Consider the following 23,803-nt stretch of genomic DNA (forward strand, 5'->3'; position numbering starts at 1 on the left):
CACTGTGTTGACATAAAAGCCATCTTCTAAGTGTTGCTGAAAGGTTAACAGGCACTAACAATAAGATCCATTAAGGGCCATCTCATGGGGGAAGGAGCACCTGGGACCTGATAAGGTTATGACATTCTACTGGAGGAGGCTGTCAATCCTCTTCACGTTCTTTAATTCTCCCTTTGTGAGGGTGTAGGTGACTGTAAATCAAGTTAACCTAAGGGACTTTTAAAAGAAATTTAAATTTTAAAAATTGTCTGTGTATTGCTGGGCATGGTGGTGCATACCTGTAATCCCAGTATTTGGGGGACTGAGCGTAGGTTCCAGGCCAGCCTTAGAAACTTAGTGAGACACCCTGTTTCAAAATAAAAATAAAAAGCTGATATATAGCTCAGAGGCAAGATGCCTATGGGTTCAGTCCTTAGACTCATGAAACTAAAGAAATTGCCCATATACAGTATGTACCTTATTTCTGAGGAGACTGTTATTTTTTTTAACTTTTATCAGATTTTCATAGGAGCACGAGATCCCAAAAGTAAAGGATAAGGACTGTGATTTTTTAGTATTTTTCTGGTTCAGTTTTCAATATTCAACTTTACATCCCTTAGGATCCCACATCTGAATTGTGAGATTAGCCTGTACCTGTGGGTAGTTTGCTGCCTTGGTCCTTCTGTTTCTCTTTAGTTGTCCTATTGATTGTGTATGTTATCTGCATCCCGTGGCTAAGCAGCCCCTGCCTTGCTTCCTGCTGCTACCTGGCTTCAGGCATGCATACACCCTGGCATAAGCTCAGTGCTCCAAGCCTGCAACAAGGATCATATTCTAGGCATAGTTAGGTGCATGCCTTACCTTTGCAAAGTTTAAACTTTTTTTCTTGTTTGCAGTTTTGGGGATGGAATCCAGAGGTATTCTACCTATGAACTACACCCCCAGCACTACTTTTTTTGTGTGCTACTGGGGTGGAACCCAGAGGCTTTCTACCTCCGGGCTATACTCCCAGACCTATTTTATACTTTATTTGGAAACAGGGTCTCACTAAATTGCTGAAAGCCTCACTAAGTAGCTGAGGTTGGCTTCGAACCTGTGCGATCCTCCTGTCTCAGCCTCCCAAGCGCGGGGATTACAAGCGTGCACCACCACGCCCGGCTCCCAGCACTATTTTTTTATTCTTTATTTTGAAATAGGGTCTCACTGAGTTGCAAAGGGCCTCACTACATAGCTGAGGCTGTCTATGAACCGTGATTTTCCTGTCTCAGCCTCCCAAATGCTGGGATTACAAGCCTGCACCACCACACCCGGCTTGCAACGTTTAAACTTTTGAAAGCACGCTTTCTCTTATTTAAGTTTCATGATAATATGGTGTTGAAAGCCAAGGCCAGCTAGTCCAGTGGGGCGCGAGTTTGCTCGCGGTCGAGGGTCTCAGTAAAGGTGGGGAAGGATAGAGTGATTTTCCACAGATTCTTATCTGTAGCGGTTCTTTCCTAGGAAAATAATCCTATGATCGGCGCTTTAGAAAGAACCTGACATGGATCGATGCTTCTTGTGCAATCGAACACTTTATTTTGGACACAAGATTTTTTATATATTCCCCTCTCCCAGTGAATTTCTAGTAAAAAGAAGTGCAAAACACCCAAAGTAAAAAAGAGAGATACACATGCAAATTACTAACCCTGAACAAGACAAAAGTAAGGCCTGGGCTATCCCAGGCTTTTGTGATTGAAATCAGTCCCATTATCTCAGGTGGGTCTTGTGCTCCAGAGCCCAGCCCCCTTTGGCCTTGCAGCTGCAGAGGCTATTTGGCTAAAAATCACATCCAAGATCACTTGAAAAGTCCAGTTTGTTTTTTAAGGGTTTTCTTTAACCCTTTCAGAGCTCTCATTCCTAGGGCTTAGTCCAATGTTCTTCTTTATATATAATGGGGGACGAAGTCCGAGATTCCAGCTTTCATATAGTTATCTTAAGGAAAGTCTGTGTTCCTTTATGATGATTTAGGGAATTTCGATGAATATCTGCTGGATTTTGTCTGCAATGCTATCCGCTGTCTGAAAACTTAAAACAAACTCATGACACAGTTTAGCAGGTAGGCACCAAGAAATAACATGAGGTCTTTAGATTTAGTTGTCACATATATTTCTCTAGCAGCTGAGCATTTTCCCTCTTTTAATAATCCATATTCCTATCACTAACCCTCTGCAACTTTCTTTTCTTTTCTGGTTATCCTAATTCTCTCTTTCCCATTCGGGCCAATCTTAGGATAAGCTCTTCTTCATACAAAATACTTTCTTATTCTCACCATGTTTTCTTTCTTTCTTTCTTTCATCTTTACACATCTATTTTATCTGTCCTTTGTTTTTACATAGCTATTTTTAACCAGGTGGTGTCGCTGTTAACTCCAGGCATCACTAGGTCAAAGGTGGACTGGAATGCTGCTTCTAATTATCATTTGAACAAGGCTAATCTAATTACCATTTGAGCAAGGCTGAAGGTTTACTGGAAAGATTATTTTACATGAATTCAATTTCTCTCTCGCAATCCTGATCTTTTTTCCATCGGAGCAATTTCATGTGGAAAGTTAAAAGAATCATTACTGAAAGATATTCTAAGAGTGGAGGAGTTTTTTTTGGCCAGAGACGATGCCCTCTCTCGGGGCTAATTGCCGATGACTACATGGATTCTCACACATGTAGATGCCGAGATGGAGTGGGCAGCAAAGTCTTGGCAATATGGTCAATTTCATGTACCAAAAATTATATAAAAATAGAAAAATGTAAAAAATATAGTCAAGTGGACAAGGAAAAGCAGGATCAGTTCTACAGTAAAGATGCACTTAGCTGCAAAGTCCTGGAGAAGCCTGCCTCCTGCTCTTGGCTTCCTTTCCCTGGAGGTAGGAGAAGTGAGTTTGGTACGGATGAAGATCCGAAGGCCAGGCAGAAGATGGTGGGTATTTTTCCTTTGGAGGTAGGACTGAACTTACTAAGCAGTAGCTTATAGATTCTCATGTATTGTTTTTTCCTGAGCAGAGAGCAGTGATACAATCAAATCTGTACAATACAATATTTGCTGTCTTGAGAGAATCAGGTTTTAATGGCTGATGGAACCACAGTTATGTACCATATGTATTTAAGCCTTTTCTGCTGCTGTGTCACCTCAGTTGTATTGCTCTTTCAGCTGTTGTCAGTTCCGTGGCCTCTGGGTGCCCCTTCCCATCCCCACCTGGGGCGCCTTCCCGAGGACCCCGCACATGGCCCTTGGCGTCACGTCCCACACTGGCTCTCCCCGCCTTGTTTCTCAGGCATCATTTCCATTAAACAGATGGAGAAACAGAATCAAGGGAGGGGTTTTCTACCATGGCTCACTGCTTACTCATTATCCTTACTCAGTATTCCAGCACTACTTAGTATGGTCTACAGGTCAGATCATGACAAGATAGAAATTGAGTGGAAGAGTTAAAAATTAACTAGCAATTAAAAAAAAAAGCAAATCTATTGGCGGTGCTGAAAATGGAACCTATGCCCTCATGCATGCTAGGCAAGTCCTCCACCGGAGTTATACCCCCAATCCTTCATTACAAATTTGACAGAGTAATTTTATGCCTATTGACTTTAATAATAAACAGTTTGTGCAGCCGAGCTGGTGGCACACGCTTGTAATCCCAGCATTCGGGAGGCTGAGACCAGAGGATCGCGGTTTGTGAACAGCCTCAGCTACTTCGTGAGGACCTCTGCAACTCAGTGAGACCTGGTTTCAAAATAATTAATTAAAAAAAAATAGGGCAGGGGGTGTATCTCGGAGGTCGAATGCCCCTGGGTTCCATCCCCAGACCCACAAAATAAAATAAAATAAAATAAAATAAACAGTTTGTGCTTTTAAGAATTTCAGCATTTTATAATCAGTTTGCAATGTTAATAAAAAACAAAACAACAAATAAAACCACAGGGAGACTGAGGAGTACTGCGCTAGATCATGCGGACTCAGACTTGAACCTGAGATCCTCCTGAACCAGCCTCTCAAGAGCTGGGATTACAAGCATGTGACACCATGCCCCACAATAAATGAAGATTTTTATACATATATATTTTACAGGAGTAGTTTTCTAACTGGAAAAAAATACTTTGTAAGGGGCTGGCTAAAATCAAAGTTTTTCTTCCTTCCTGCTGTGCTGGGGATTAATGCAGAGAGAGCCTCATTTCTAGGCATACACAAGCCACACACTCAGCCCCTAATATGTTAATTTTTTTTTAATTTTTTTTTTTTTGGTGGTATTGGGGATGGAACCCAGGGGCCTTCTACCTCCGGGCTACACTCCCAGACATATTTTATATTTTATTTAGAAATGGGGTCTCTTAAACCAGCTGAGGCTGGCTTCGAACCTGCGCAATCCTCCTGTCTCAGCCTCCCAAGCGCGGGATTGCAAGCGTGCCACCACGCCCAGCTCCCTAATATGTTTTGTTTTAAAATTCTGGGGCTTGCTGGGCGTGGTGGCACAGGCTTGTAATCCCTGTGCTTGGGAGGCTGAGACAGGATGATCACACAGGTTCGAAGCTAGCCTCAGCTATGTAGTGAGACTCTCAGCAACTTAGTGAGACCCTGTTTCCAAATAAAGTATAAAAGTATATAAAAAATATAGGTCTGGGACTATGGCCCGGAGGTAGAAAGGCTCCTGGGTTCCACCCCCCCCCCCCAGTACCACAAAAATAAAATAAAATAAAATCTGGGGCTTGAACCCAGGAATATTCTATCTCTAAGCTATCCCCTCAGTCCCCCCCCCCCTTAAACAGTTAAACAGGGTCTTGCTACATTGCTGAGAATCTCAATAAACTGCTGGCACTGGTTTGTGATAACCTCCTAAGTACTGGGATTACAGGTGTATACCATCATGCCCGGCTTCCCTTTTTTTTTTTTTTTTTTTTTGGGGGGGGTGAGTGTTGGTAGTAGGGATGGAACCCAGGGGCCTTCTACCTCTGATTTACACCTCCAGACCTATTTTACATTTTATTTGGAAATAGGGCCTCATTAATAAGAGCTTTACTAAACTTCTGAGGCTGGTTTTGAACCTTCAATTCTCCTGTCTCAGTGTCCCAAGTACTGGGATTACAAGTGTGCATTACCATGCCCGGCTCCCTGGTTTCTTTATAATGACAAAAAGGAAGCCGAGCATGATGGTGCATGCTTTTAATCCCAGTACTTGGAAGGATCGAGGGTTCAAAGCCAGCCTTGGCAACTTAGCAAGGCTCTCAGCAACCTCGTGGGAATGTTTCCAAATAAGAAAAAATTGGGCTGGTAGTGTAGCTTGGAGGTAGGGTACCTCTGGGTTCAACCCCTAGTACCTTCTTCCAAAAAGAATGAAAATAAAATTTTATATCCAAGAATAGAGAATTAATGCAGTAAATTTTATATATCCACTTAAGGTAATTTTCTGCAGCTGTTAAAGTGGTTATGAAGCTTATGTAGAAATATAAAAAGCGCACATAAAAGTATACAATCAGGATCCAAAATTGCGTGCATACTGTGATTACATTATAAAACAAATATGAATGGGGCGAAAGGTCTAAAAGAAAATACAGCAAATGCCAAGTGTGGCTTAGGTAAAAGATCCTTCCTTATGGTCCTTAACAGTCCTCACATGGTCGTTTCTTTATTGTTCAATGTAGTTAAAAGTATTTTTACAATGAAAATCATGATGATTTTAAAGGTCTAGGATAAAACTTTTCTTCACTGGTGATTTAAATAGTGTATTAAAAGTCTAGTCTATATTCACCATCAACATGTTCTTAAGCTTCTACAGACTAACAATGAGACTTTAAAGTTAAATAGAGACCTTAAAGTTTCTTTACGTTTTTTGGTACTGGGTTCTACCTCTGAATTACACTTCATCACTCAACTAAGTTGTTGAGGCTGTCCGTGAACCAGCAATCCTCCTGTCTCAGCCTCCCAGATATTGGGATTATATGCATGCACTACCACGCCAGGCTTAAGTTTATTTTCTGATTGGCATTTCCGCTAGTTTGCAAGGAAAAGAATGACAGAGATACTCCCGATTCCTTCAATTTACGAGTTAGAACTTAAGGTTCAGGTTCCAAGTAGAGAGCAAAGCTTGGGACTCAAGTCTACTAGTATATCTAGCAGTGTTCATTTATTTTCTTATTGTGATGCTGGGGATTGGACCTGGGGGCATTCTACCTTTGAGCTATACCCTCAGCCCTATTCTACTTATTGTGTGTGTGTGTGTGTGTGTGTGTGTGTGTGTGTGTGTGACACTGGGAATTGAACCCAGGGACATTCTACATCTGAGCTACATCCTAGACCTATTTTAATTTTCAACTAGACCTATTTTTATTTTGAAATAGGTCGATGAGTCTCACTATTTGCTGAGACTATCTCCGAACCTGAGATCCTCCTGTCTCACACTCCCAAGTACTAGGATTCCGGGCGTGCGCTCTATCTAGTAATATTTAACAGCAGTTACTGCTTCCGGCCCACCCACGGGTCATCGTAAACCTGAGCCCCGTGGTCCCTGCCATCGGGGCTGGCCCCGGGGCTCGGCGTCCTCGCTCTGCAGCGGCGCTCGCTTCCTCTCGCCACCGCTAGGGGGCCCGCGGACGCTGCTGGGCTTTCTCCCCTCCCTCGGCTCCGCCAGCGTCCGGCAGGGGGCGCTGCGAGCCGCCGCTCCGCGGCCCCGCCCCGGCCAACCGTCGATTGGGCCGGCGCGTGACGTCACGCCGTTTTAGCCAAACAAATGGGCTGGGGGCGAGCGTTGGGCTCAGCCGCGCCGCTCTGGGTGCTCCGTCCGCCTCTGCCGTGGGGAGCGAGCCAGGCCTGCCGCCGCCGCCGCCGCATCGTGCCGCCGCCGCATCGTGCCGCCGCCGGAGCCAGGTGGGCCAGGGCGGGTGGGGCCGGCGGCCACGGTGGCCGCCCCTCCCGCGCGGCGGGCTCCGGGCGGGCGGTGGGGGCGGGGGCGCCGCGGTCCCGGGCTCGCGGCGCGGGGAGGGGGCGGCCCGCGGGCCGGCGCTCAGGCGGAGGGCGCCCCGGCCCCGAAGCCGGGGTCGTCGCCTAGGCCGGGCGCGGCGCCCGCCGGCGAGGAAGTTGGGGTCGCGCTCGCCTGGGCTCGGCCGCCCGCCCCTCCCCTGCCCCGGCGCAGGTGAGCTGGCGCGGGTCCCCGGCGGCGCCCCGGCCTCCGCGCTGCGCAGGGCCACTGCGGCCGGCGCCGGCGGCGGTGAGGTCACAGCCTGCGGGCCGCGGGCCGTGACGTCAGGGCCGCCGGGGCCCGGCCGTGATGTCACAGCAGGCCCCTGGCGGGGTCGTCGGCGCGCGGAAGGGCGGAGGGGACCCGCAGCGGAGAAAGAGGAAGTTGTCTTCTATCGACGCCGGGGAATCGCGGCGGATTTGAAGCGAAAGTCGTTCGATATCAGCATTTTCAAGTTTAAATGTAATAGTTGTCAAGTGCTTGAACTTGAGTTTAAACACACACACACACACACACAGTACGGTTGAAAGACCCTTGATTTAGGGAAATCTAAGAGGAGGTTGTGTGTTTGGAGGGGAGAGTGGGTTGGGTGTGCCGTGTAAGTGACTTTCAGGACGCTACACTCAGTTTGATATCGGAATTGTTGAAAAACTAGATGCAGCTGGAGTGCCGATAATTCAATTTGCCTACCTTTTTTGGGCTGAAAATTTGTTAGCCAAGAGGGAAGAGAGAGCAGATATTTTTATTCTTTCTTTTTTTTCTTTTTCGGTGCTGCTGGGGATTGAACCCCAGACATTCTACCTCTGAGCTTCACCTCAGCCCTTATTTTTGACTTTTGAGACAGGGTCTCACTAAGTTTTTTACGTTGTTGAGGCTGTCCTCGCCATCTCGGAATCTCTTGTCTCCAAATACTGGGATTACAGGCATTCGCGACAGCCCCTGGCTCCAGGCCTTTTTATTTTTAATTTTGAGACAGAGTCTCATTAAATTGCCAAAGCTAGCCCTGAACCTTCGGTCCTCTCCTCTCAGCCTACTAAGTCCTGGGAGTACAGGTGACTGCCTTGTAACCCAGCTGGGAGAGTGAATCTTTAATGAACTTTTTGTATTAAGGAGGGAGAAGTTGGAGTTAATTCAGCATTCTTCTTAAATAATAATTACCAGGGAATTTAATTTATCCAGCATGTCTGCTCCCCCCCCCCCCCCAGCTACCATGGATAATTGAAGGTTTTCTATGGTTATAGCCAACAACAGCCTTTTTCTCACTTTCTTACTAAGATTGGGATATAACTTAATGTAATAACATATTCCAAGACTGCTTGTCTGGACAGGTAACTCAAATTTTGTCAGTGGAACCTTCAGATATCAAATTACTTTTTTTTTTTTTTTGCAGTACTGGGATGGAATTCAGGAGCATTCTACTTCTGAGCTACACCGCAGGCCTATTTTTTATTCTTTATTTTGAAACAGGGTCTCACTGAGTTGCAGAGGGCCTCACTAAGTAGCTGAGGTTGTTCTGTCTCAGCAATCCTCCTGTCTTTGCCTCCCAAATTCTGGGATTATAAGTGTGTGCCACCACGCCGGATAAACTACAAAATTTTTTTAACAAGTGATTTGTCTATGAATATTTTTCTTCTAAAGTTGTCAAGAGGTCAGACTGGAACAAGATCTAGTCTCTTGCTAACTGACCCTTTTCAGATATATGAGTGTATCAATACTTTCAGTATTTTCTCCTCTGTAGAATCATACAATCTAGTTCAAAAAGTAGCTGGTTTAAAATTGCAGCATAATTACAACTAGTGTTTTCATTAGGAAGCTTGGTAGAAGTCCTCAATATTACTAACTTTGACTTGTAAAAGTATGGTTCCCCCCCCCCAATTCCTGCACTGTTTGCTTTCACAGGTTTTTGTATTTGTTTTTTTTGTTTTTGTTTTTGTTTTTGTTTTGGCAGTACTGGGGATGGAACCCAGGGCCATTCTGCCTCCAAGCTAAACCCAGTCATATTTTTTATTCTTTATTTTGAAACAGGATCTCACTGAGTTGCAAAGGACCTCATTAAGTAGCTAAGGCTGTCCACGAACCTGGATCCTCCTGTCTCAGCCTCCCAAATGCTGGGATTACAAGCGTGCGCCACCACACCCGGCTTCACAGGTTTTTAATATAACATTGTTTGTCTGGATTTGCATCAGGCTGTAGACGGCAGTTATCCGATGCCCATTAATACTGAATCTGAAAGCAGAAATTACCCCTGTTAATTAATGTGGGGTTTAGGAGGCATTTCTGGAGGTTGAACCCAGGGCTTCTTGCAGGAAGCACCCACAGTCTTCCACGTAAGCTACACCCTCAACTTCTTATGATTGGATTTGACTAGAAAGTTCCTAAGACAGGGTTCTCCATTAAATCTTATTTTGATCCTCACCACAACTTTAAGGATTCTGTAACATTCGGTAGACTGAAAGTTGTTCTGGTCTCCCCACCCCTTTTAAAAAATAGGAGTGGGGCCCAGGTGTGGTGGCCTATACTTGTAATCACAGTACTTGGAAGGCTGAAAAAGGAGGATTGTAGATTTGGGGCCAGCCTTAGCTACTTAGTGAGACCTTGTTTCAAAATAGAGAATAAAAAATAGGGTTTGTAATCTCAGCATTTGGGAGGCCGTGACAGGAGGATTGTGGTTCATGGATAGCCTCAGCCACTTAGGCCCTCAACAACTCAGTGAGAACCTGTTTCAAAATAAAGAATAAAAAGTAGGGCTGGGGTGTAGCGCAGAGGTAGAATGCCCCTGGGTTCTATCCCCAGTATCCCATTAAAAAAATAATAAAATAGAGCTGGGGATGTAGCTCAGAGGTCAAATTTCCAGTAGGACCAAAAAAAAAAAGTGGTGGTGCACTTCTGTAATGCCAGTACTGGAGGGGCAGACTGAGAATCATGGATTTGAGGACACCCTCAGCAACCTAGTGAGACCCTGTTTCAAACTACATGAGCTAAGGCACATACCATACCTGTAATCCTAGGACATGAGAAGCTGAGACAGGAGGATCACAGATTCAGGGCAAGTTTCAGCAGCTTAGGGAAACACTGTTTCAAAATAATAAAATATAAAAAAGACTGTGAGTGTAGCTCAGAGGTAGAATGCCTGTGTGTTTAATCCCCAGTACCACCACCAAAAAAAAGTTTTGAGAGCATCAAAGACTGATATATACCTGAATAAATATGAAACAACTGATGTGGGGGTGTTAACCAGCCTGCCCTTTATAATAGAAGGATGGTTACAAGGTGTTAAGGTAATGAGTTGAAGGCAGTACAAAAAGAAGCACCTGCATTAGTCTTTACCAAGTAGCAGCCTTCTCTGGCATGCTGCTTGGTTCTATGTAAATTAAGTGTCCTAATATAAATGAGAAGGGATAGAAGTCAACCTAAATATGAATTGAAAAACCTGTAGTTGATAATAGAATAGCTGTTGCTAGGCAGTGCATGTGCCTCCTCTGTTTAGCATTTTTTATAAGGTTTTTTTTTCCCTTATGGAAAATAAGGTTGTTTTTTTTTTTTCCTTATGGAAAATAAGATGGAGAATAAATGTCTTAGTGTATCTTCATGTGATTAAGGAACAATGACAGGTATAAAAAAGCCAACTTATGTGTATCATTGTATGACACTCCATAACCCTTGAAACACTTTTATAGTCGGTTTCTACTTCGGGCAGGATATTTTCATCCACACTTTGCAAATTTGGGCCTAGGAAGCAGTTTTCACTTTTATTTGTGGTACTGGGGATTGAACTAGGGCATTCTACCGCTGAGCTACACCCCTAGCCTTATTCTTTATTTTGAAACAGTGTTTTACTAAATTGTAGAAAGCCTCACAAGTTACTGAGGCTGGTTGTGAACCTTTGATCCTCCTGTTGCGGCCTTACAAGTATAGGGATTACAAGCAAGCGTCACCATGCCCAGCTCAGTTTCTACTTCTTATAAATGGTTTTGTGGAAATTTGAGATTGGGCTGATTATTTTAACATATTTTGCTATATTTTTTTACTTGCAGCATTTGAAGGGACTAAATCAACCAGTTACGTTAGTGATGTGGCATCTTTCTGATGGATGAAAGCAAATGTAATAAAGAGTAAGAATGCTGTATTTTAGAAATTTTCTAGGATATGTTTGAGTCTGTTTTATTAACATGATAGAGCTTTGAGTTAAAATGTTAAAAACATTTTCTACTTTATTTCTAAATTTATGTTTGGCCAACTTAAATTCTGCAGTTCTGATATTCTAGTACGCTTTGGTCTTGTTTTACAATTTGTTGGTGAGAGAATACACTTATTTTGAGCAAGATCATTCATTGTTACCTTCCAAAATTTGCAGCTGTTTAGGACCAGATACTTGGGAAGTTACAATGGTATAATGAATGCCTTCCTTGTTAGGTCATGTGCAACAAAGGCAAAATTCAGCAAGTGCATAATCTGCAGTCCTTTGGAAGCAACAACAACAGATGAGCAGATGAGCTCCAAATGCATTTAGGTCATTTGGAAATTGAATTCCTTTCAATTCTTATCTTTGCCTAATTTGTCTTTTCCCCCTCAGTTCATGCTTATAGTATTTTGAACCTGATGATCCTACTGGTGTTATCTAGGAAAGCATTAATAATTAAAATGTAGGTAGGCTTTTCTTTTTCAGTGTGCATTAAAATAACTTATCAGCCTTTCATTTCCAATTCCATTTTCTAGTTAGTAGTCCACAAAAAAGGCCTTAAATCTCTCTTTTTTAAGTAATGGGCTTTATTTATTTATTTATTTATTTATTTTTTTTGATGGTACTGGGGTTCCTGGAAGCCCTTCTACTTCTGGGCTACACTCCCAGACCTATTTTATACTTTTTTATTTGTGGAAACAGGGTCTCTTAAGCCAGCATGGCTGGCTTTGAACCTGTGTGATCCTCCTGTCTCTGCCTCCCAAGCATGGAGATTACAAGCGTGCGCCACCACGCCCGGCTAGTAATGGACTTTAAAAACCTAGTTTGAGTTGAGTATGGTGTCACACACCTATAGTCACAGTACTTGGGAGGCTGAGGCAGGAGGACTGAAGGTTTGAGGATAGCCTCAGCAAATAGCGAGAGACTCATCAACTGAGTGAGACCCTGTTTACAAACAAACAAACAAAACAAAACAGGGCTGGTATGTAGCTCAGAAGTAGAATGCCTCTGGGTTCCATTCCCAGTACCACACATTAAACAAATAAACAAACAAATGAACAAATAAATAAGCCTAGCTTGTACATTGCCTCCTTTTAGCACACTATGTGTAAAGGTAAAACTAAGCACTGCATTTATGTGGTTATAACATTATTATCAGGCACGACTTTCATTCAACAAACATTTTTGAGCATTTTTGTGTCAGGAATTGTCATACTTGGATTAGATCCATTTCCTCCAGGGTCTGCTGCAAGAACCCTTGACATTGTCATAGAGGATCTTGAGTCTGAGAACTAGAATCATGCCAAGAGGTTAAACCATTTATTATGCCAGGTACCCAGACGTTTCTTCTTTTAAAGGCCAGTTTAAGGGGTTGTTAGAAACTTAGGTAAAAAGAATGGGAAATAGATTATCATGACCCAGTACAAAAGGACCTAGACTCCACAGGGTTGGATTGTCCTAGAATGAATGGAGCATAGCGAGCTTGTAGCACTTTAGAGATAAGAGTAAGTTCTCAAGGTCAGAACTAGTAAATGTAGGAAATCTAAAATTAGAGGTAGATAGAAGAAGGACAAAGAAATGTCTATTATATTCTTTCTACTTTAGGCTGGGCATGGTGGTGCACGCTTGTAATCCCCACACTTGGGAGGCTGAGACAGGAAGATCGCACGGGTTCGAAGCCAGCCTCAGCTACTTAGTGAGGCTCTCAGCAAATTAGTGAGACCCTGTTTCCAAATAAAATATAAAAATATTCTTTCTGCTTTGAGGCAGAATGTATATATGTTTTTTTTTAAGTGAATCCTTTTAGTTTACAAACTTGAAGTACCTGTGCCTCTTACACTCTTCATTTTTAGCCTTTGCTTCTTTTCCCCTAACATACTGAAAAGAATGATTACAGAAAACTGTTATATATTGAGTATCTAAATACCTACTATTTAGATTCTGTAATTCATATTTTGCTATATTGGCTTTACCATTCATTAGTCAGTTTTATGTTTTCATGGTATTTTAGTGTAAGTGTACTTTACACCTCCATACTGTAGCATGCTAATTATTAACTGCTTACTTGATTTCTAGGTAAAATTTATGCATAATAACACACAAGATACACACACACACACACACACACTTGCCTGGACAGGTCTATACATCTGTGTAGCCTATATTCCTGTCAAGATAATGGAACCTTACCATCACCACAAAAAGTTTCTTTGTGCACCTTCCAAGTGAGCCTAACTAGCTTTTTAATCTCTTGCAATCTTACATTCACCAGTTTTTTTCTTCAAAGGACCTACTTTGTCAGCAGCCCATTTGGGAGGTAGTATACTAAGTGTTAAGAATAAACAAATGAAAAAAAAAAACGGGTGTGGTGGGCTTGTAATCCCTGCGCTTGGGAGGCAGAGACAGGAGGATCGCACAGGTTTGAAGCCCCTCACTGGCTTAAGAGACCCTATTTCCAAATTAAAAAATACAAAATTGGCCTGGGAGTGTAGCCCAGAGGTAGAAGGGCTCCATCCCCAGTACCACCAATAAATAAATAAATAAATAGAAATGAACATATTAAGAGGGAGGCAGATCTTTAGGAAGTTGGGGGGTAGTGTCCTTGTAAAAGAGGCTTGAGAGAGAGAGAACACTGTGGCCCTTCCATCTTGTGAGAACTTGGCAGGAGTACACAATCTGCCTAGTGGCATATGCTTGTAATCCCAGTACTTGGGAGAGTGAGACTGGAGGATCATGAGCAGCAACTTAGCAAAGCCCTCTGCAGTGCAACTTAGGCCCTGTTCAAAATGAAAAATAAAGTAGGGCTGAGGGTATCGATTCCAAGTAGAATGCCCCTGAGTTTAGTCCCTAGGGCCCCAACCCCTACACTCATGATCTGTGAGAGATCTTAAACTTCCAGCCTCCAGAACTGTGAGCAACACATTTCTTTTGTTTACAAATCATTCAGTGTAAGGTATTTTGTAATAGTGGCCTGAAAGGATGAAGACGATAAATAAATGATACCTAGAGGTGGGATGCCAGCAAATACCTAGAAATGTGGGAGTGACTTTTGAACTAAGTAATGAGTAGACATTGGAAGAGTTTCAGGGTACACGGTTGTGAAAGGAACCTTAAGGATGAGTCTGGTAAGAGTTCAGAAGAGAACTGTAGAGGAAGCCTCTTTCTTTGTAGAGATTACTTAAAATTGTAGTGAACAGAATGTTGGTAGAAATGTGGACTGTAAAGGTTATACTGACTATCTCAGATGGAAATTAGAGAAAAGGTAGTGCTTGTAAAGTGACAAAGAACTTGCCTGAATTGTGTTTGTGTCCTTTTGCTTGGTGGAAGGCAGAACTTCTGAGCACTGAAATAGGATATGTGACAGAAATACAAATCATTAGCTGGGTGCATGCCTATACCCAGTACTCAGAAGACTGAGACAGGAGGATTATAGGTTTAAGGTCAGTGTGTGGTAACTTAGCAAGACCCTGTTTTAAAATAAAGGGCTGGGGGTATTGTTCAGTAGTATACTGCCCTGTGTTGAATCCCCAGTACCACAAGACAAAACTAAAATGAAGTGTCAAAGGTGCACATGGTTTCTTTTTACTGTAAAATGAGTGATAAAAAAAATACAAGTAAAACACAACTTATAATCAAAAGGGAACAAGAACTTAAAAGTCTCAGCCTGTCCTTGTAAAAAAGGAAAAAGAGCTGGCCATGGCACACACCTGTAATCCTTGTACTTGGAAAGCTGAGACAGGAAGACCAAAGGTCGAGGCAAATCTCAGCAACTTACTGAGATTGTCTTTCAAAATCAAATATAAAATAGAAGTGAGGGTGTAGCTGAGAGAATTCCTGAGTTCAACTCCCAGTAACACACACTTATGTTCAGGAAGAGTGCCTTGGGTGTAGTCAGATAAACTTTGGATAAAGAGACTAGTGTGGCTAGTTGGAAGTCATGTGCACCGCCTTCATCAAGATGATAACCCAAAAGCACATCAGAGATCTTTTTTTTTCGGGGGGGAGGTGGCACTGGGGGTGGAACCCAGAGGCTTTCTACCTCCAGGCTATACTCCCAGACCTATTTCTATATTTTATTTGGAAACAGGGTCTCACTAAGTTGCTGAGAGCCTCACTAAGTAGCTGAGGCTGGCTTCGAACCTGTGCGATCCTCCTGTCTCAGCCTCCCAAGCGTGGGGATTACAAGCGTGAGCCACCACGCCCGGCGTATCAGAGATCTTCAGGGCTGCCTTGCCCATTGTACAAGCTCTATTGTTTAGACCTAGGAGGCAGAATGATTTCAAAGCTCTGCTCTCTGTATTCCAGAGTAGCCTTTTATTAGCTGCTCCAGCTGTAGCTCCTTTGTATCCAGGTATGGTGTAGGCCACTGTGGCCACCCCACTAAAGGACACAGATTACAAATTTTGGTGCCTGGGTGGTATTGGTTTCCCTTCAGGGCAGAGTGCATAAATATAGGGGAGTTGCTACCTCTACCTGAATTTCAAAGAATACTCTGGAGAGCTTTGGAGCCCAGGCAGAGAACTGCCACAGGGTTCTGGTCAACATAGAAAAAAAGCCACTGCTAGGGCATCATCCAGTGAAGCCATTGGTGTGGGTTTGCCCCAAAGAGCTTCCAATTAGCATCTCTAGCCTGAGAACTGTAGGTACCTAATTGCAACTGGTGACATCTGTGGCATTGTGCTGTGCCCAGCAAAGCCGTGGGAGTAGGATCACCTGGAACCTTGGGGGCCCAGTCCTGGAAAGCAGGGCATCAAGTCAGAGAAGACTGAAGACTTAAATGTTTGTCCTCTTGATTTTTTATTGGATTTGGTGAATTGTTACCTCTTTTCTGTTTCCCCTTTTGGAATTGTGCCTGAGCCACTACTGCAGTTTAGAAGCACATGTTTAACTTTGTAGGCTTTTGGCTGGAGAGAAATTTGATTTAGGTGAAACTAGACTTTATGCTTTTTTATTTTTGCTGTACTAAGGGTGGAATCCAGGGGTGTTCTACCTTCGAACTACACCTCCAGCCCTATTTTTTATTTATTTTTTTACTTTTATTCTTTTTTTTGAAACACGGTCTCACTGAGTTGCAGAGGGCCTCACTAAGTAGCTGAGGCTGTCCGCGAACCGCGATCCTCCGGTCTCAGCCTCCCGAATGCTGGGATTACAAGCATGCGCCACCATGCCCGGCTCATTTTTTAATTTTTGAAGCAGTGGCCTTTTCAAGTTGCTGAGGTTGGTCACAAACCTATCCTCCTATTCAGCTTCCCAAGTGCAGGGATTACATGTGTCACCATGCCCTGCTGACTTTATACTTTTGAGTTCTTGCTGGATTATTTGGTGCTGTTGGGAAGGATTGAAAGTATTTTTCATGTGAGAAGAATGTGAAATTTGGGGCATCAGGGGTAGAAGACTATGGTCTGAATTGCTCCTCCCCCTCTCATATGTTGAAATCTAATCACTAATGTAAATAATTAAAAAGTGAGACTTTTAGGATGTGATTAGGTCATGAAGGCTCTTCAGTAAGGCAGTAAGGAATAGTGTCTTATAACCAAGGCTTTAGGGAATCCTTTGACCATTCTGCCATGAGAGAATGCACTAAGAAGGCTCCATCTTGAGTAATGGGCACTCTGTTGATCTTGCACTTCCTACCCATTTTTTTTAAAGCAGCTTTTATTATTTATTTATTTATTTGTTTATTTATTTATTTATTGGTGGTTCTGGGGTTTCTGGAAGCTCTTCTCCGGGCTACACTCCCAGACCTATTTTTATATTTTTTTATTTGGAAACAGGGTCTCTTAAGCCAGTGCGATCCTCCTGTCTCCGCCTCCCAAGTGCGGGGATTACAAGCATGAGCCACCATGCCCGGCCTACCCATGTTTTACTATTGAGAAATTACGTTTATAAATTTTCCAGAGTGGGGCGTGGTGATATATACCTGTAATTCCAGTACTTGGGAGACTGAGAGGAGGATCATAGGTTCCAGGACAGCCTCAGAAATACAGCCAGACTTTGAGCAAACTAACAAGATCCTGTAAAAAACAAAAACCAGCTGGGCATGGTGGCGCACGCTTGTAATCCCTGCGCTTGGGAGGTGGAGACAGGAGGATCACACAGGTTTGAAGCCAGCTTTGCTAGCTTAAGAGACCCTGTTTCTAAATAAAAAAATATATATATACAAATAAGGCTGGGGGTGGTGGCACTCGCTTGTAATCCCTGCTCTTGGGAGGTAGAGACAGGAGGATTGCGCAGGTTCGAAGCTAGCTGCGGTGGCTTAAGAGACCCTGTTTCCAAATTTAAAAAAAGTATAAAAATAGATGTCTGGGAGTGTAGCCTGAAGGTAGAAGGGTTTCCAGGAACCCCAGTACCACAATAAATAAATAAATAAATAAATAATAAAAAATATATAAAAATAGGTCTGGGAGTGTAACCTGGAGATAGAAGGGTTTCCAGGAACCCCAGTACCACAAAACAAACAAAAACCAGGCATGGTCACACACTTATAATCTTAGTACCTGAGAGGCTTTATCAAGAAGGATTTCAGGTTCACAGTCAGCCTCAGCTACTTGGTGAGGCCCTCCACGACTTAGCGAGATGTTGTTTAAAAAAAAAAATAGGGCTGGGGAGCTGGTCATGGTGGCACACACTTGTAATCCCAGCATTCGAGAGGAGGAGACCTGATGATTGCCTCAGCTACTTGTGAGGCCCTTCACAACTCAGTGGGACTCTATTTCAAAAAATAAAAGACTAAAAAATAGGGCTGGGAGTGTAGTATGGAGGTAGAATGCCCCTGGGTTCCATCCCCATTTCTGAAAAAAAAAGAAAAACCACGAGTTTGAGGAATTTTATTATAGCAGCCTGAAAATATATATTTTTTCTCTTAAAGACTTTAATTAGAAGTTGATGTAGCCAGGCATGGTGGCACACGCTTGTAATCCCAGTACTTAGGAGGCTGAGATGGGAGGATCCAGGTTGTCAGACAGCCTCAGCTATTTAATGAGGCCCTTTGCAACTCAGACTCTATTTCAAAATAAAGAATAAAAAGTAGGGCTAGGGCATAGCTCAGAGGTAGAATGTCCTTGGGTTCCAACCCAAGTACTGCCAAAAAAAAAAAAAAAAAGAAAAACTTTTTTTTGGTGGTACTGGGGGTGGAACCTCTGGGCTTTCTACCTCCGGGCTATACTCCCAGACCTTTTTTTATATTTTATTTGGAAACAGGGTCTCACTAAGTTGCTGAGAGTCTCACTAAGTAGCTGAGGCTGGCTTCGAACCTGTGCGATCCTCCTGTCTCAGCCTCCCAAGCGCGGGGATTACAAGCATGCGCCACCATGCCCGGCTAAAGAAAAACATTTTTGATGTAAAGGAACAGTAGCAGAAAAGGCTGACTGGGACCAGATAAGTGTTATTCTATACCTAGTAATATTTGAGGGAGAAAGTAATGTGAAAGGCAGATCTTTTAGTTAAGTCTTTATCTTGTTTGTCATCTTTGGTGCTGTTTTTTAGAAGACCTCTTTATGTGTTCTCTTGGTTCTTTGCCTATCTCTGCTTTCTCATCCTAGCTGTCGATTTGTTCTTTTCCAGATGTAGACTACCTAAATCTGTGTGTGTTCTTGGCCCATTGTTCCTCCTTGTAACCAGTCCTTATCCCTTAGTGCTTTTCAGTTACAATTCTGTCCAGGTTATGCTTCCATCTATATCCAAAGCTATTATCTGTTGTTGAGTTTCTAGCTACTAAGAAGATAAGATACTTTTGTATACTCCTGTTTCCTTTTATTTACTGTTCAAGAATATATAGCATGAACATTTGTTCTAAATAACTCTAACAAACAGGATCCATTTAGAGAGAAAGAAATGTAAGCTTTTTAGTGGATCAAATTTACAGAGTAAATTGAGCATCCTGGAACCATAGAACTTCCCCCCACTGTAGAACTTGCCCCCACAGATTCTAGACCCATGCTTTGAACCAGAAAGCTTCTACCACTGTACCTGACAGCAGTCCTTGATAGGTTCAACTGTCATTTCATGTTATTTTTGTCTGTCTCCCTATCTTATGTAGGTATATCTGCTTATTAATACTTAGGTTATATATGAAACCTTTGCTTCTTTTGCAGGAGCATCTGCAGAATGTAGTTTTGTTTTTTTTTTTTAACTTGTCTATCCTCTATAAAACAGGATGTCCATGTGAGAACTTGATTGGAATTTACAGTATACTCAGTTTGTGAAAAACTATTCATTTCCCCCAGATACTTCTTAATATGACAAAGTTAACCCTTTTTTCATTTTGTTGCTTTTGTCCAAAAAAACAAAATTATTCTAGTTTTAGGAGATAGAAGCTAGTGAAATCAAATGTATTATTTAGATTTTTTTACAAAAACAACCAAAACATATTTATTTAATATACATTGCAAGGGCTCAACCAGACTTAATTTAAAAGACAGAAACAAAACAATAATACCACAGCTCAGGATACGGAGTCCTATACAGAAATCAAGAAAAGGACAGGTTAAGGGGAAAAAAAAAAAAAAAAAAAAAAAACGACACGGGGAGAGGCTGGCAGCCCGGGTCAGGGCTCTTGGTTGGAGACCTGCTTTGAGTAGGTTTCTTAAAAGCTGTGGGGTTTTTCCAGAGCTCAGCAGCATGTGTGTTCAAAGGGCCATCGATGTTGGGTTCTCCCAGCAGGCTCTGGATGTCCAGGCAGATGTTACCCTGGGTGTCCATGTTTGGGTGGTAGCAGGGCGTGAGAAACTTGACTGTGGGTGTGTTGTAAGGGTAGCCGCTGGGGAACTCGAAGGAGAGCTTATACCTGAGATCTTCACGTACTGTGCCAGCTGCGCCATGGATGGTACCTACCCATTTGAAAAGGTTGTCTGATTCTGGGAAGGCAGAAATTCCTGTGTCACCAGACATCATGAGGGTCATCAGCTCCTGCTGTAGCCTCTTGCCCACAGGGCCCCGGGCTGCACCTCCACTGGGCTTGGCTCCTTGACGTGCCGCAGCGACAGTGGTGGCAGCGGGGTTGCGGTTTTGCGAGGCCATCGGGAGGCGCTGGCAAGGAGACAAACTCCGAGAAAACGATGGCAACTGCAGGGCTGCTCTCATTTAGATTTTTAAATGTTAGTATAACAGAAAAGTAATTGTCATTGGCTAGCAGTATTAATGTTTAAAGGCAAAGCTTGATCAAGTACTTATGTGATTAGATTCCATAATTTACTTCTTTATTTAATGAGCTCAACTAATGTTTGTCCCTTTGTGGTTGTCGCATGTTTGCCATAACTCAAGTCCTATGTCCTTATGCCAGGTCCAGAGGGAAGGGAGAGTGCTTTTGCAGAAACTGTGGGGCAGGGCTCTATGCTAGTCCGATTTTTGTCACTGTGATCGAAATACTTTAGGACAGCTTAGAGGAAGAAAGTTGTTTTTTTTTCCCCCCCTGGTTCTGTTTTTCCGGGCTTGAGGTGAGGGAGACCATCCTGGTAGCAGGGCCTAGCGAGGAGTTCAGGGCAGCAGGCAAGCAGAGAGAGAATGGATTAATTTACTTATGATGCCAGAGCCCCTCATGATCCAGTCACTTCTCTAAAGCCCTACCTCTGAACACATGAGACTGGGGCATTCTAGAGCCAAACCAAAACAGGCTTTAAACCATTTTTGCTTCATAGACCCTTTTGGCATCTCAGGCCCATAGGATGCCTTCTCTAAGAAATATTTAACATAAAATGCATAGGACTAAAAAGAAAACCAGTTACATTTAAATAGTTATAAGAATATTTTTTTAATTGTGAGATAGCGTGGCTAATAATTTCTGAGTGGTAATAGCATTATTACTGCTTGGAGGTATCTGCAACCAATGATGATGTGATAGGAAAATCTCTGATTTCTGATGACAAAGTGAAAGATACTAATACTGTTGTGTGGGTCTGAATTAATAGTACAAGGCAAGGATAAATTTTAGTTGGAGGTTTAAGAAGAGCAAACGTGATTTTTTTTAAGAAGAGCAAACGTGATTTTTTTTTTCTCATCTAAGTTTGTAGATAACCTTGAATTCTATCCATAAACCCATGGGGTTCTATTAGCCTCTGCTTAAGAACCACTGCTAAAAAAGCTGTTCTTAGAAGCCTAAGAAATGCCTTCTTGTGTCTCATTGACTTTGGTTTAATATTGATATCTCTGAATCATCACTCAGTCCAGAGAAATAGGATATGTTAATTTGTCTAACCAGCACGGACCTATTTCTGGAGCTGGAGTCATTCCTACTGCATGATGGGAAGAGAGTGGATTTCCAAGGGAAAATCAAGGGCCATTAGATGTCGAGTAGCAAAGAGCAGATGTCCATTCTGTCATCCATTGTCCATCCTCTCTTCCTTGCTCCCATAATCTTCAGCCAGTTGACAAATATTAGTCTTTCATTTGTAATAATCTTTTCTTACTTAATCTCTCTGCAAATATCCTAAGCTTCCAGTATGGAGTATGTGGTATTGTTCAACTTAAAATTTCAGGGTTTTTTTTAGCTGGGCTTGGTGGCAAATGTCTGTAATCCCAGTACCTGGAATGTTGAGACAAGAGGATTGTAGGTTTTAAGTCAACTTCAGCAATTTAGTGAGACCCTGTTTAAAAATAAAATATGAAAGCTGGGTGTAGTGGTGCACACTTGTAATCTCAGTACTCGGGAGGCTAAGACAGGAGAATCCCAGGTTTTCGACCAGCCTCAGCAACTTTGAGGCCCTCTGAAATTTAGTGAGACCCTGTTTCAATATAAAGAATGAATTAGGGCAGGGGGTATATCTCAGAGGTAGAATGCCCTGGATTCAATCTCCAATACCCACCAATAAATAAGTAATCAAAAAAGAAAAAATATAAAAAGTGGGTGGTGGGGTGGGTTGTGGTGGTGTCTTGAGGGTACGGCTTGGATGTAGAATGCTCCAGGGTCAATCCCCAGTACCCAAAGCAAAAACATACAATTTTTCATCCACTTAGTATTTATTTTTATGTACATTTTATACTATATACACAGTGGTACTTATATGTTATATATACACACATATATGCATATATTATATATGTACATAATATGTACATATACATATTAATGAGAATGTCAAAAAAGTTGAGATAATTGCATAGAGTACTACTATCCAACAGAAAGACAATGTAAGCCATATATGTAAATTTTCTAGTTAGCCATATTTTTAGAAAGGAAAAAGAAATGAAATTATTTTTCCTGTATATGTGTTTGTGCTGAAGATTGAACTCAGGGCAAGTACTCTATCACTGAGCTACATCCTCAGCCCAAGTGAAAATAATTGTAATGTTACTTAACACATATATCCAGAACATGATTTCAGCATATAATCAGTATAAGAATTATCAAGGTAAACCAGATGTGGTGGCGCATGCTCGTAATCCCCACGCTTGGGAGCCTGAGACAGGAGGATCGCACAGGTTCAAAGCCAGCCTCAGCTACTTAGTGAAGCTTTCAGCAACTTTGTGAGACCCTGTTTCCAAATAAAATATAAAATAGTTCTGGGAGTATAGCCTGGAGATAGAAAAGCCCCTGTGTTCCACCCCAAGTACCACCAAAAAAAAAAAAAAAAAAAAAAGATTTATCAAGGTAGCTTACAGTTGTTTTGTCCTACAAAGTCTTTTAAATCTGATGTTCATTTTATATTAAAGCACCTATCAATTGAGACTAGTGATATTTTAGGTCTCAGTGCACACCTGTAATTCCTGTACTTGGGAGGCTGAGATAGGTGGATTACAGGTTCGAAACTAACCTCAGCAATTTAGCAAAACTCAGCAATCAAACAAGACCCTGTTTTAAAACAAAACAAAACAAAAAAATGCTGGGAGGTTTAACTCTAGGTAGAATGCGCCAGGGTTCAATCCCTAGTACTGGAATGTGGGGGTGGTGGAAGCCATATGTGGCTTTTTGCTGCTGTATTGGAAGCACAAACCTAGACCAAGGATTATTCTAAACTTAGATTTCTATAACTGTTTCTGATGGCATTGATAGTTTCATTATTTGTTTCTTCAGTCTTCTTGTACACGTTTCTAAATGGACAAAAATTCTACTGGGCCGGGCATGGTGGTGCACGCTTGTAATCCCAGCATTTGGGGGCTGAGACGGGAAAATCTTAGTTTGAGGACAGCCTCAGGTACTTAGTGAGGCCTTCCTCAACTTAATGAGACCCTGTTTCAAAATGAAGAATAATAAAAATTGGGTTGGGGCTGTAGCTTGGGGGTAGAATGCCCCTGGGTTCCATCCCCAGTACTGAAAAAAAAAAAAAAATTCTACTGGGATGATGTTACTCCCTTGAACCTAGAACCTGTCACAGGTTTTTGTGGCATCATGTTGAATATCTCTTTGAAGACTTCCTAAGAGCCAGGTGTGGTAGCCAAGGCCTGAAATATTAGTATTTGGGAGGCTAAGACAGGAGGAGCCTCAGCAATTTATTTAAGGCCCAGTTCCAAAATAAAGCATTGAAAGGGCTAGGGTTACCGAGCGTGGCGGCACACACTTGTAATCCCAGTACTTGGGAGGCTGAGACAGGAGGATCACAGGTTTGTGGCCAGCCTCAGGTACTTAAGTGAGGCCTCTGCAACTTAATGAAACCCTGTTTCAAAATAAAGAATAAAAAACAGGGCTGAGGGTGTAACACAGAGGTAGAATACCCCTGGGTTACATTCCCAGTACC

The 23,803-nt window shown here is 42.5% G+C and overlaps 1 protein-coding gene and 1 pseudogene across 2 annotated transcripts in view; one reads left to right on the top strand and one right to left on the bottom strand.

Annotated features, from left to right (window-relative positions):
• Positions 1 to 7,365: 7,365 nt before the first annotated feature.
• Positions 7,366 to 23,803, top strand: part of FBXO34 (F-box protein 34) — a gene marked incomplete at its 3' end in the record, with an annotated part of 70,145 nt that continues 53,707 nt past the window's right edge. The window contains exon 1 of the mRNA XM_080706969.1: positions 7,366 to 7,409. The remainder of the gene's footprint in view (positions 7,410 to 23,803) is intronic.
• On the bottom strand, positions 19,681 to 20,153 carry LOC308270821 (ubiquitin-conjugating enzyme E2 C-like; annotated as a pseudogene). Its single transcript has one exon. The product of its transcript is annotated as a ubiquitin-conjugating enzyme E2 C-like (transcript).

This window comes from Muscardinus avellanarius (assembly GCF_963383645.1).
Source record: "Muscardinus avellanarius genome assembly, chromosome: 12".
In the NCBI taxonomy this organism is placed as follows: Eukaryota; Metazoa; Chordata; class Mammalia; order Rodentia; family Gliridae; genus Muscardinus; species Muscardinus avellanarius.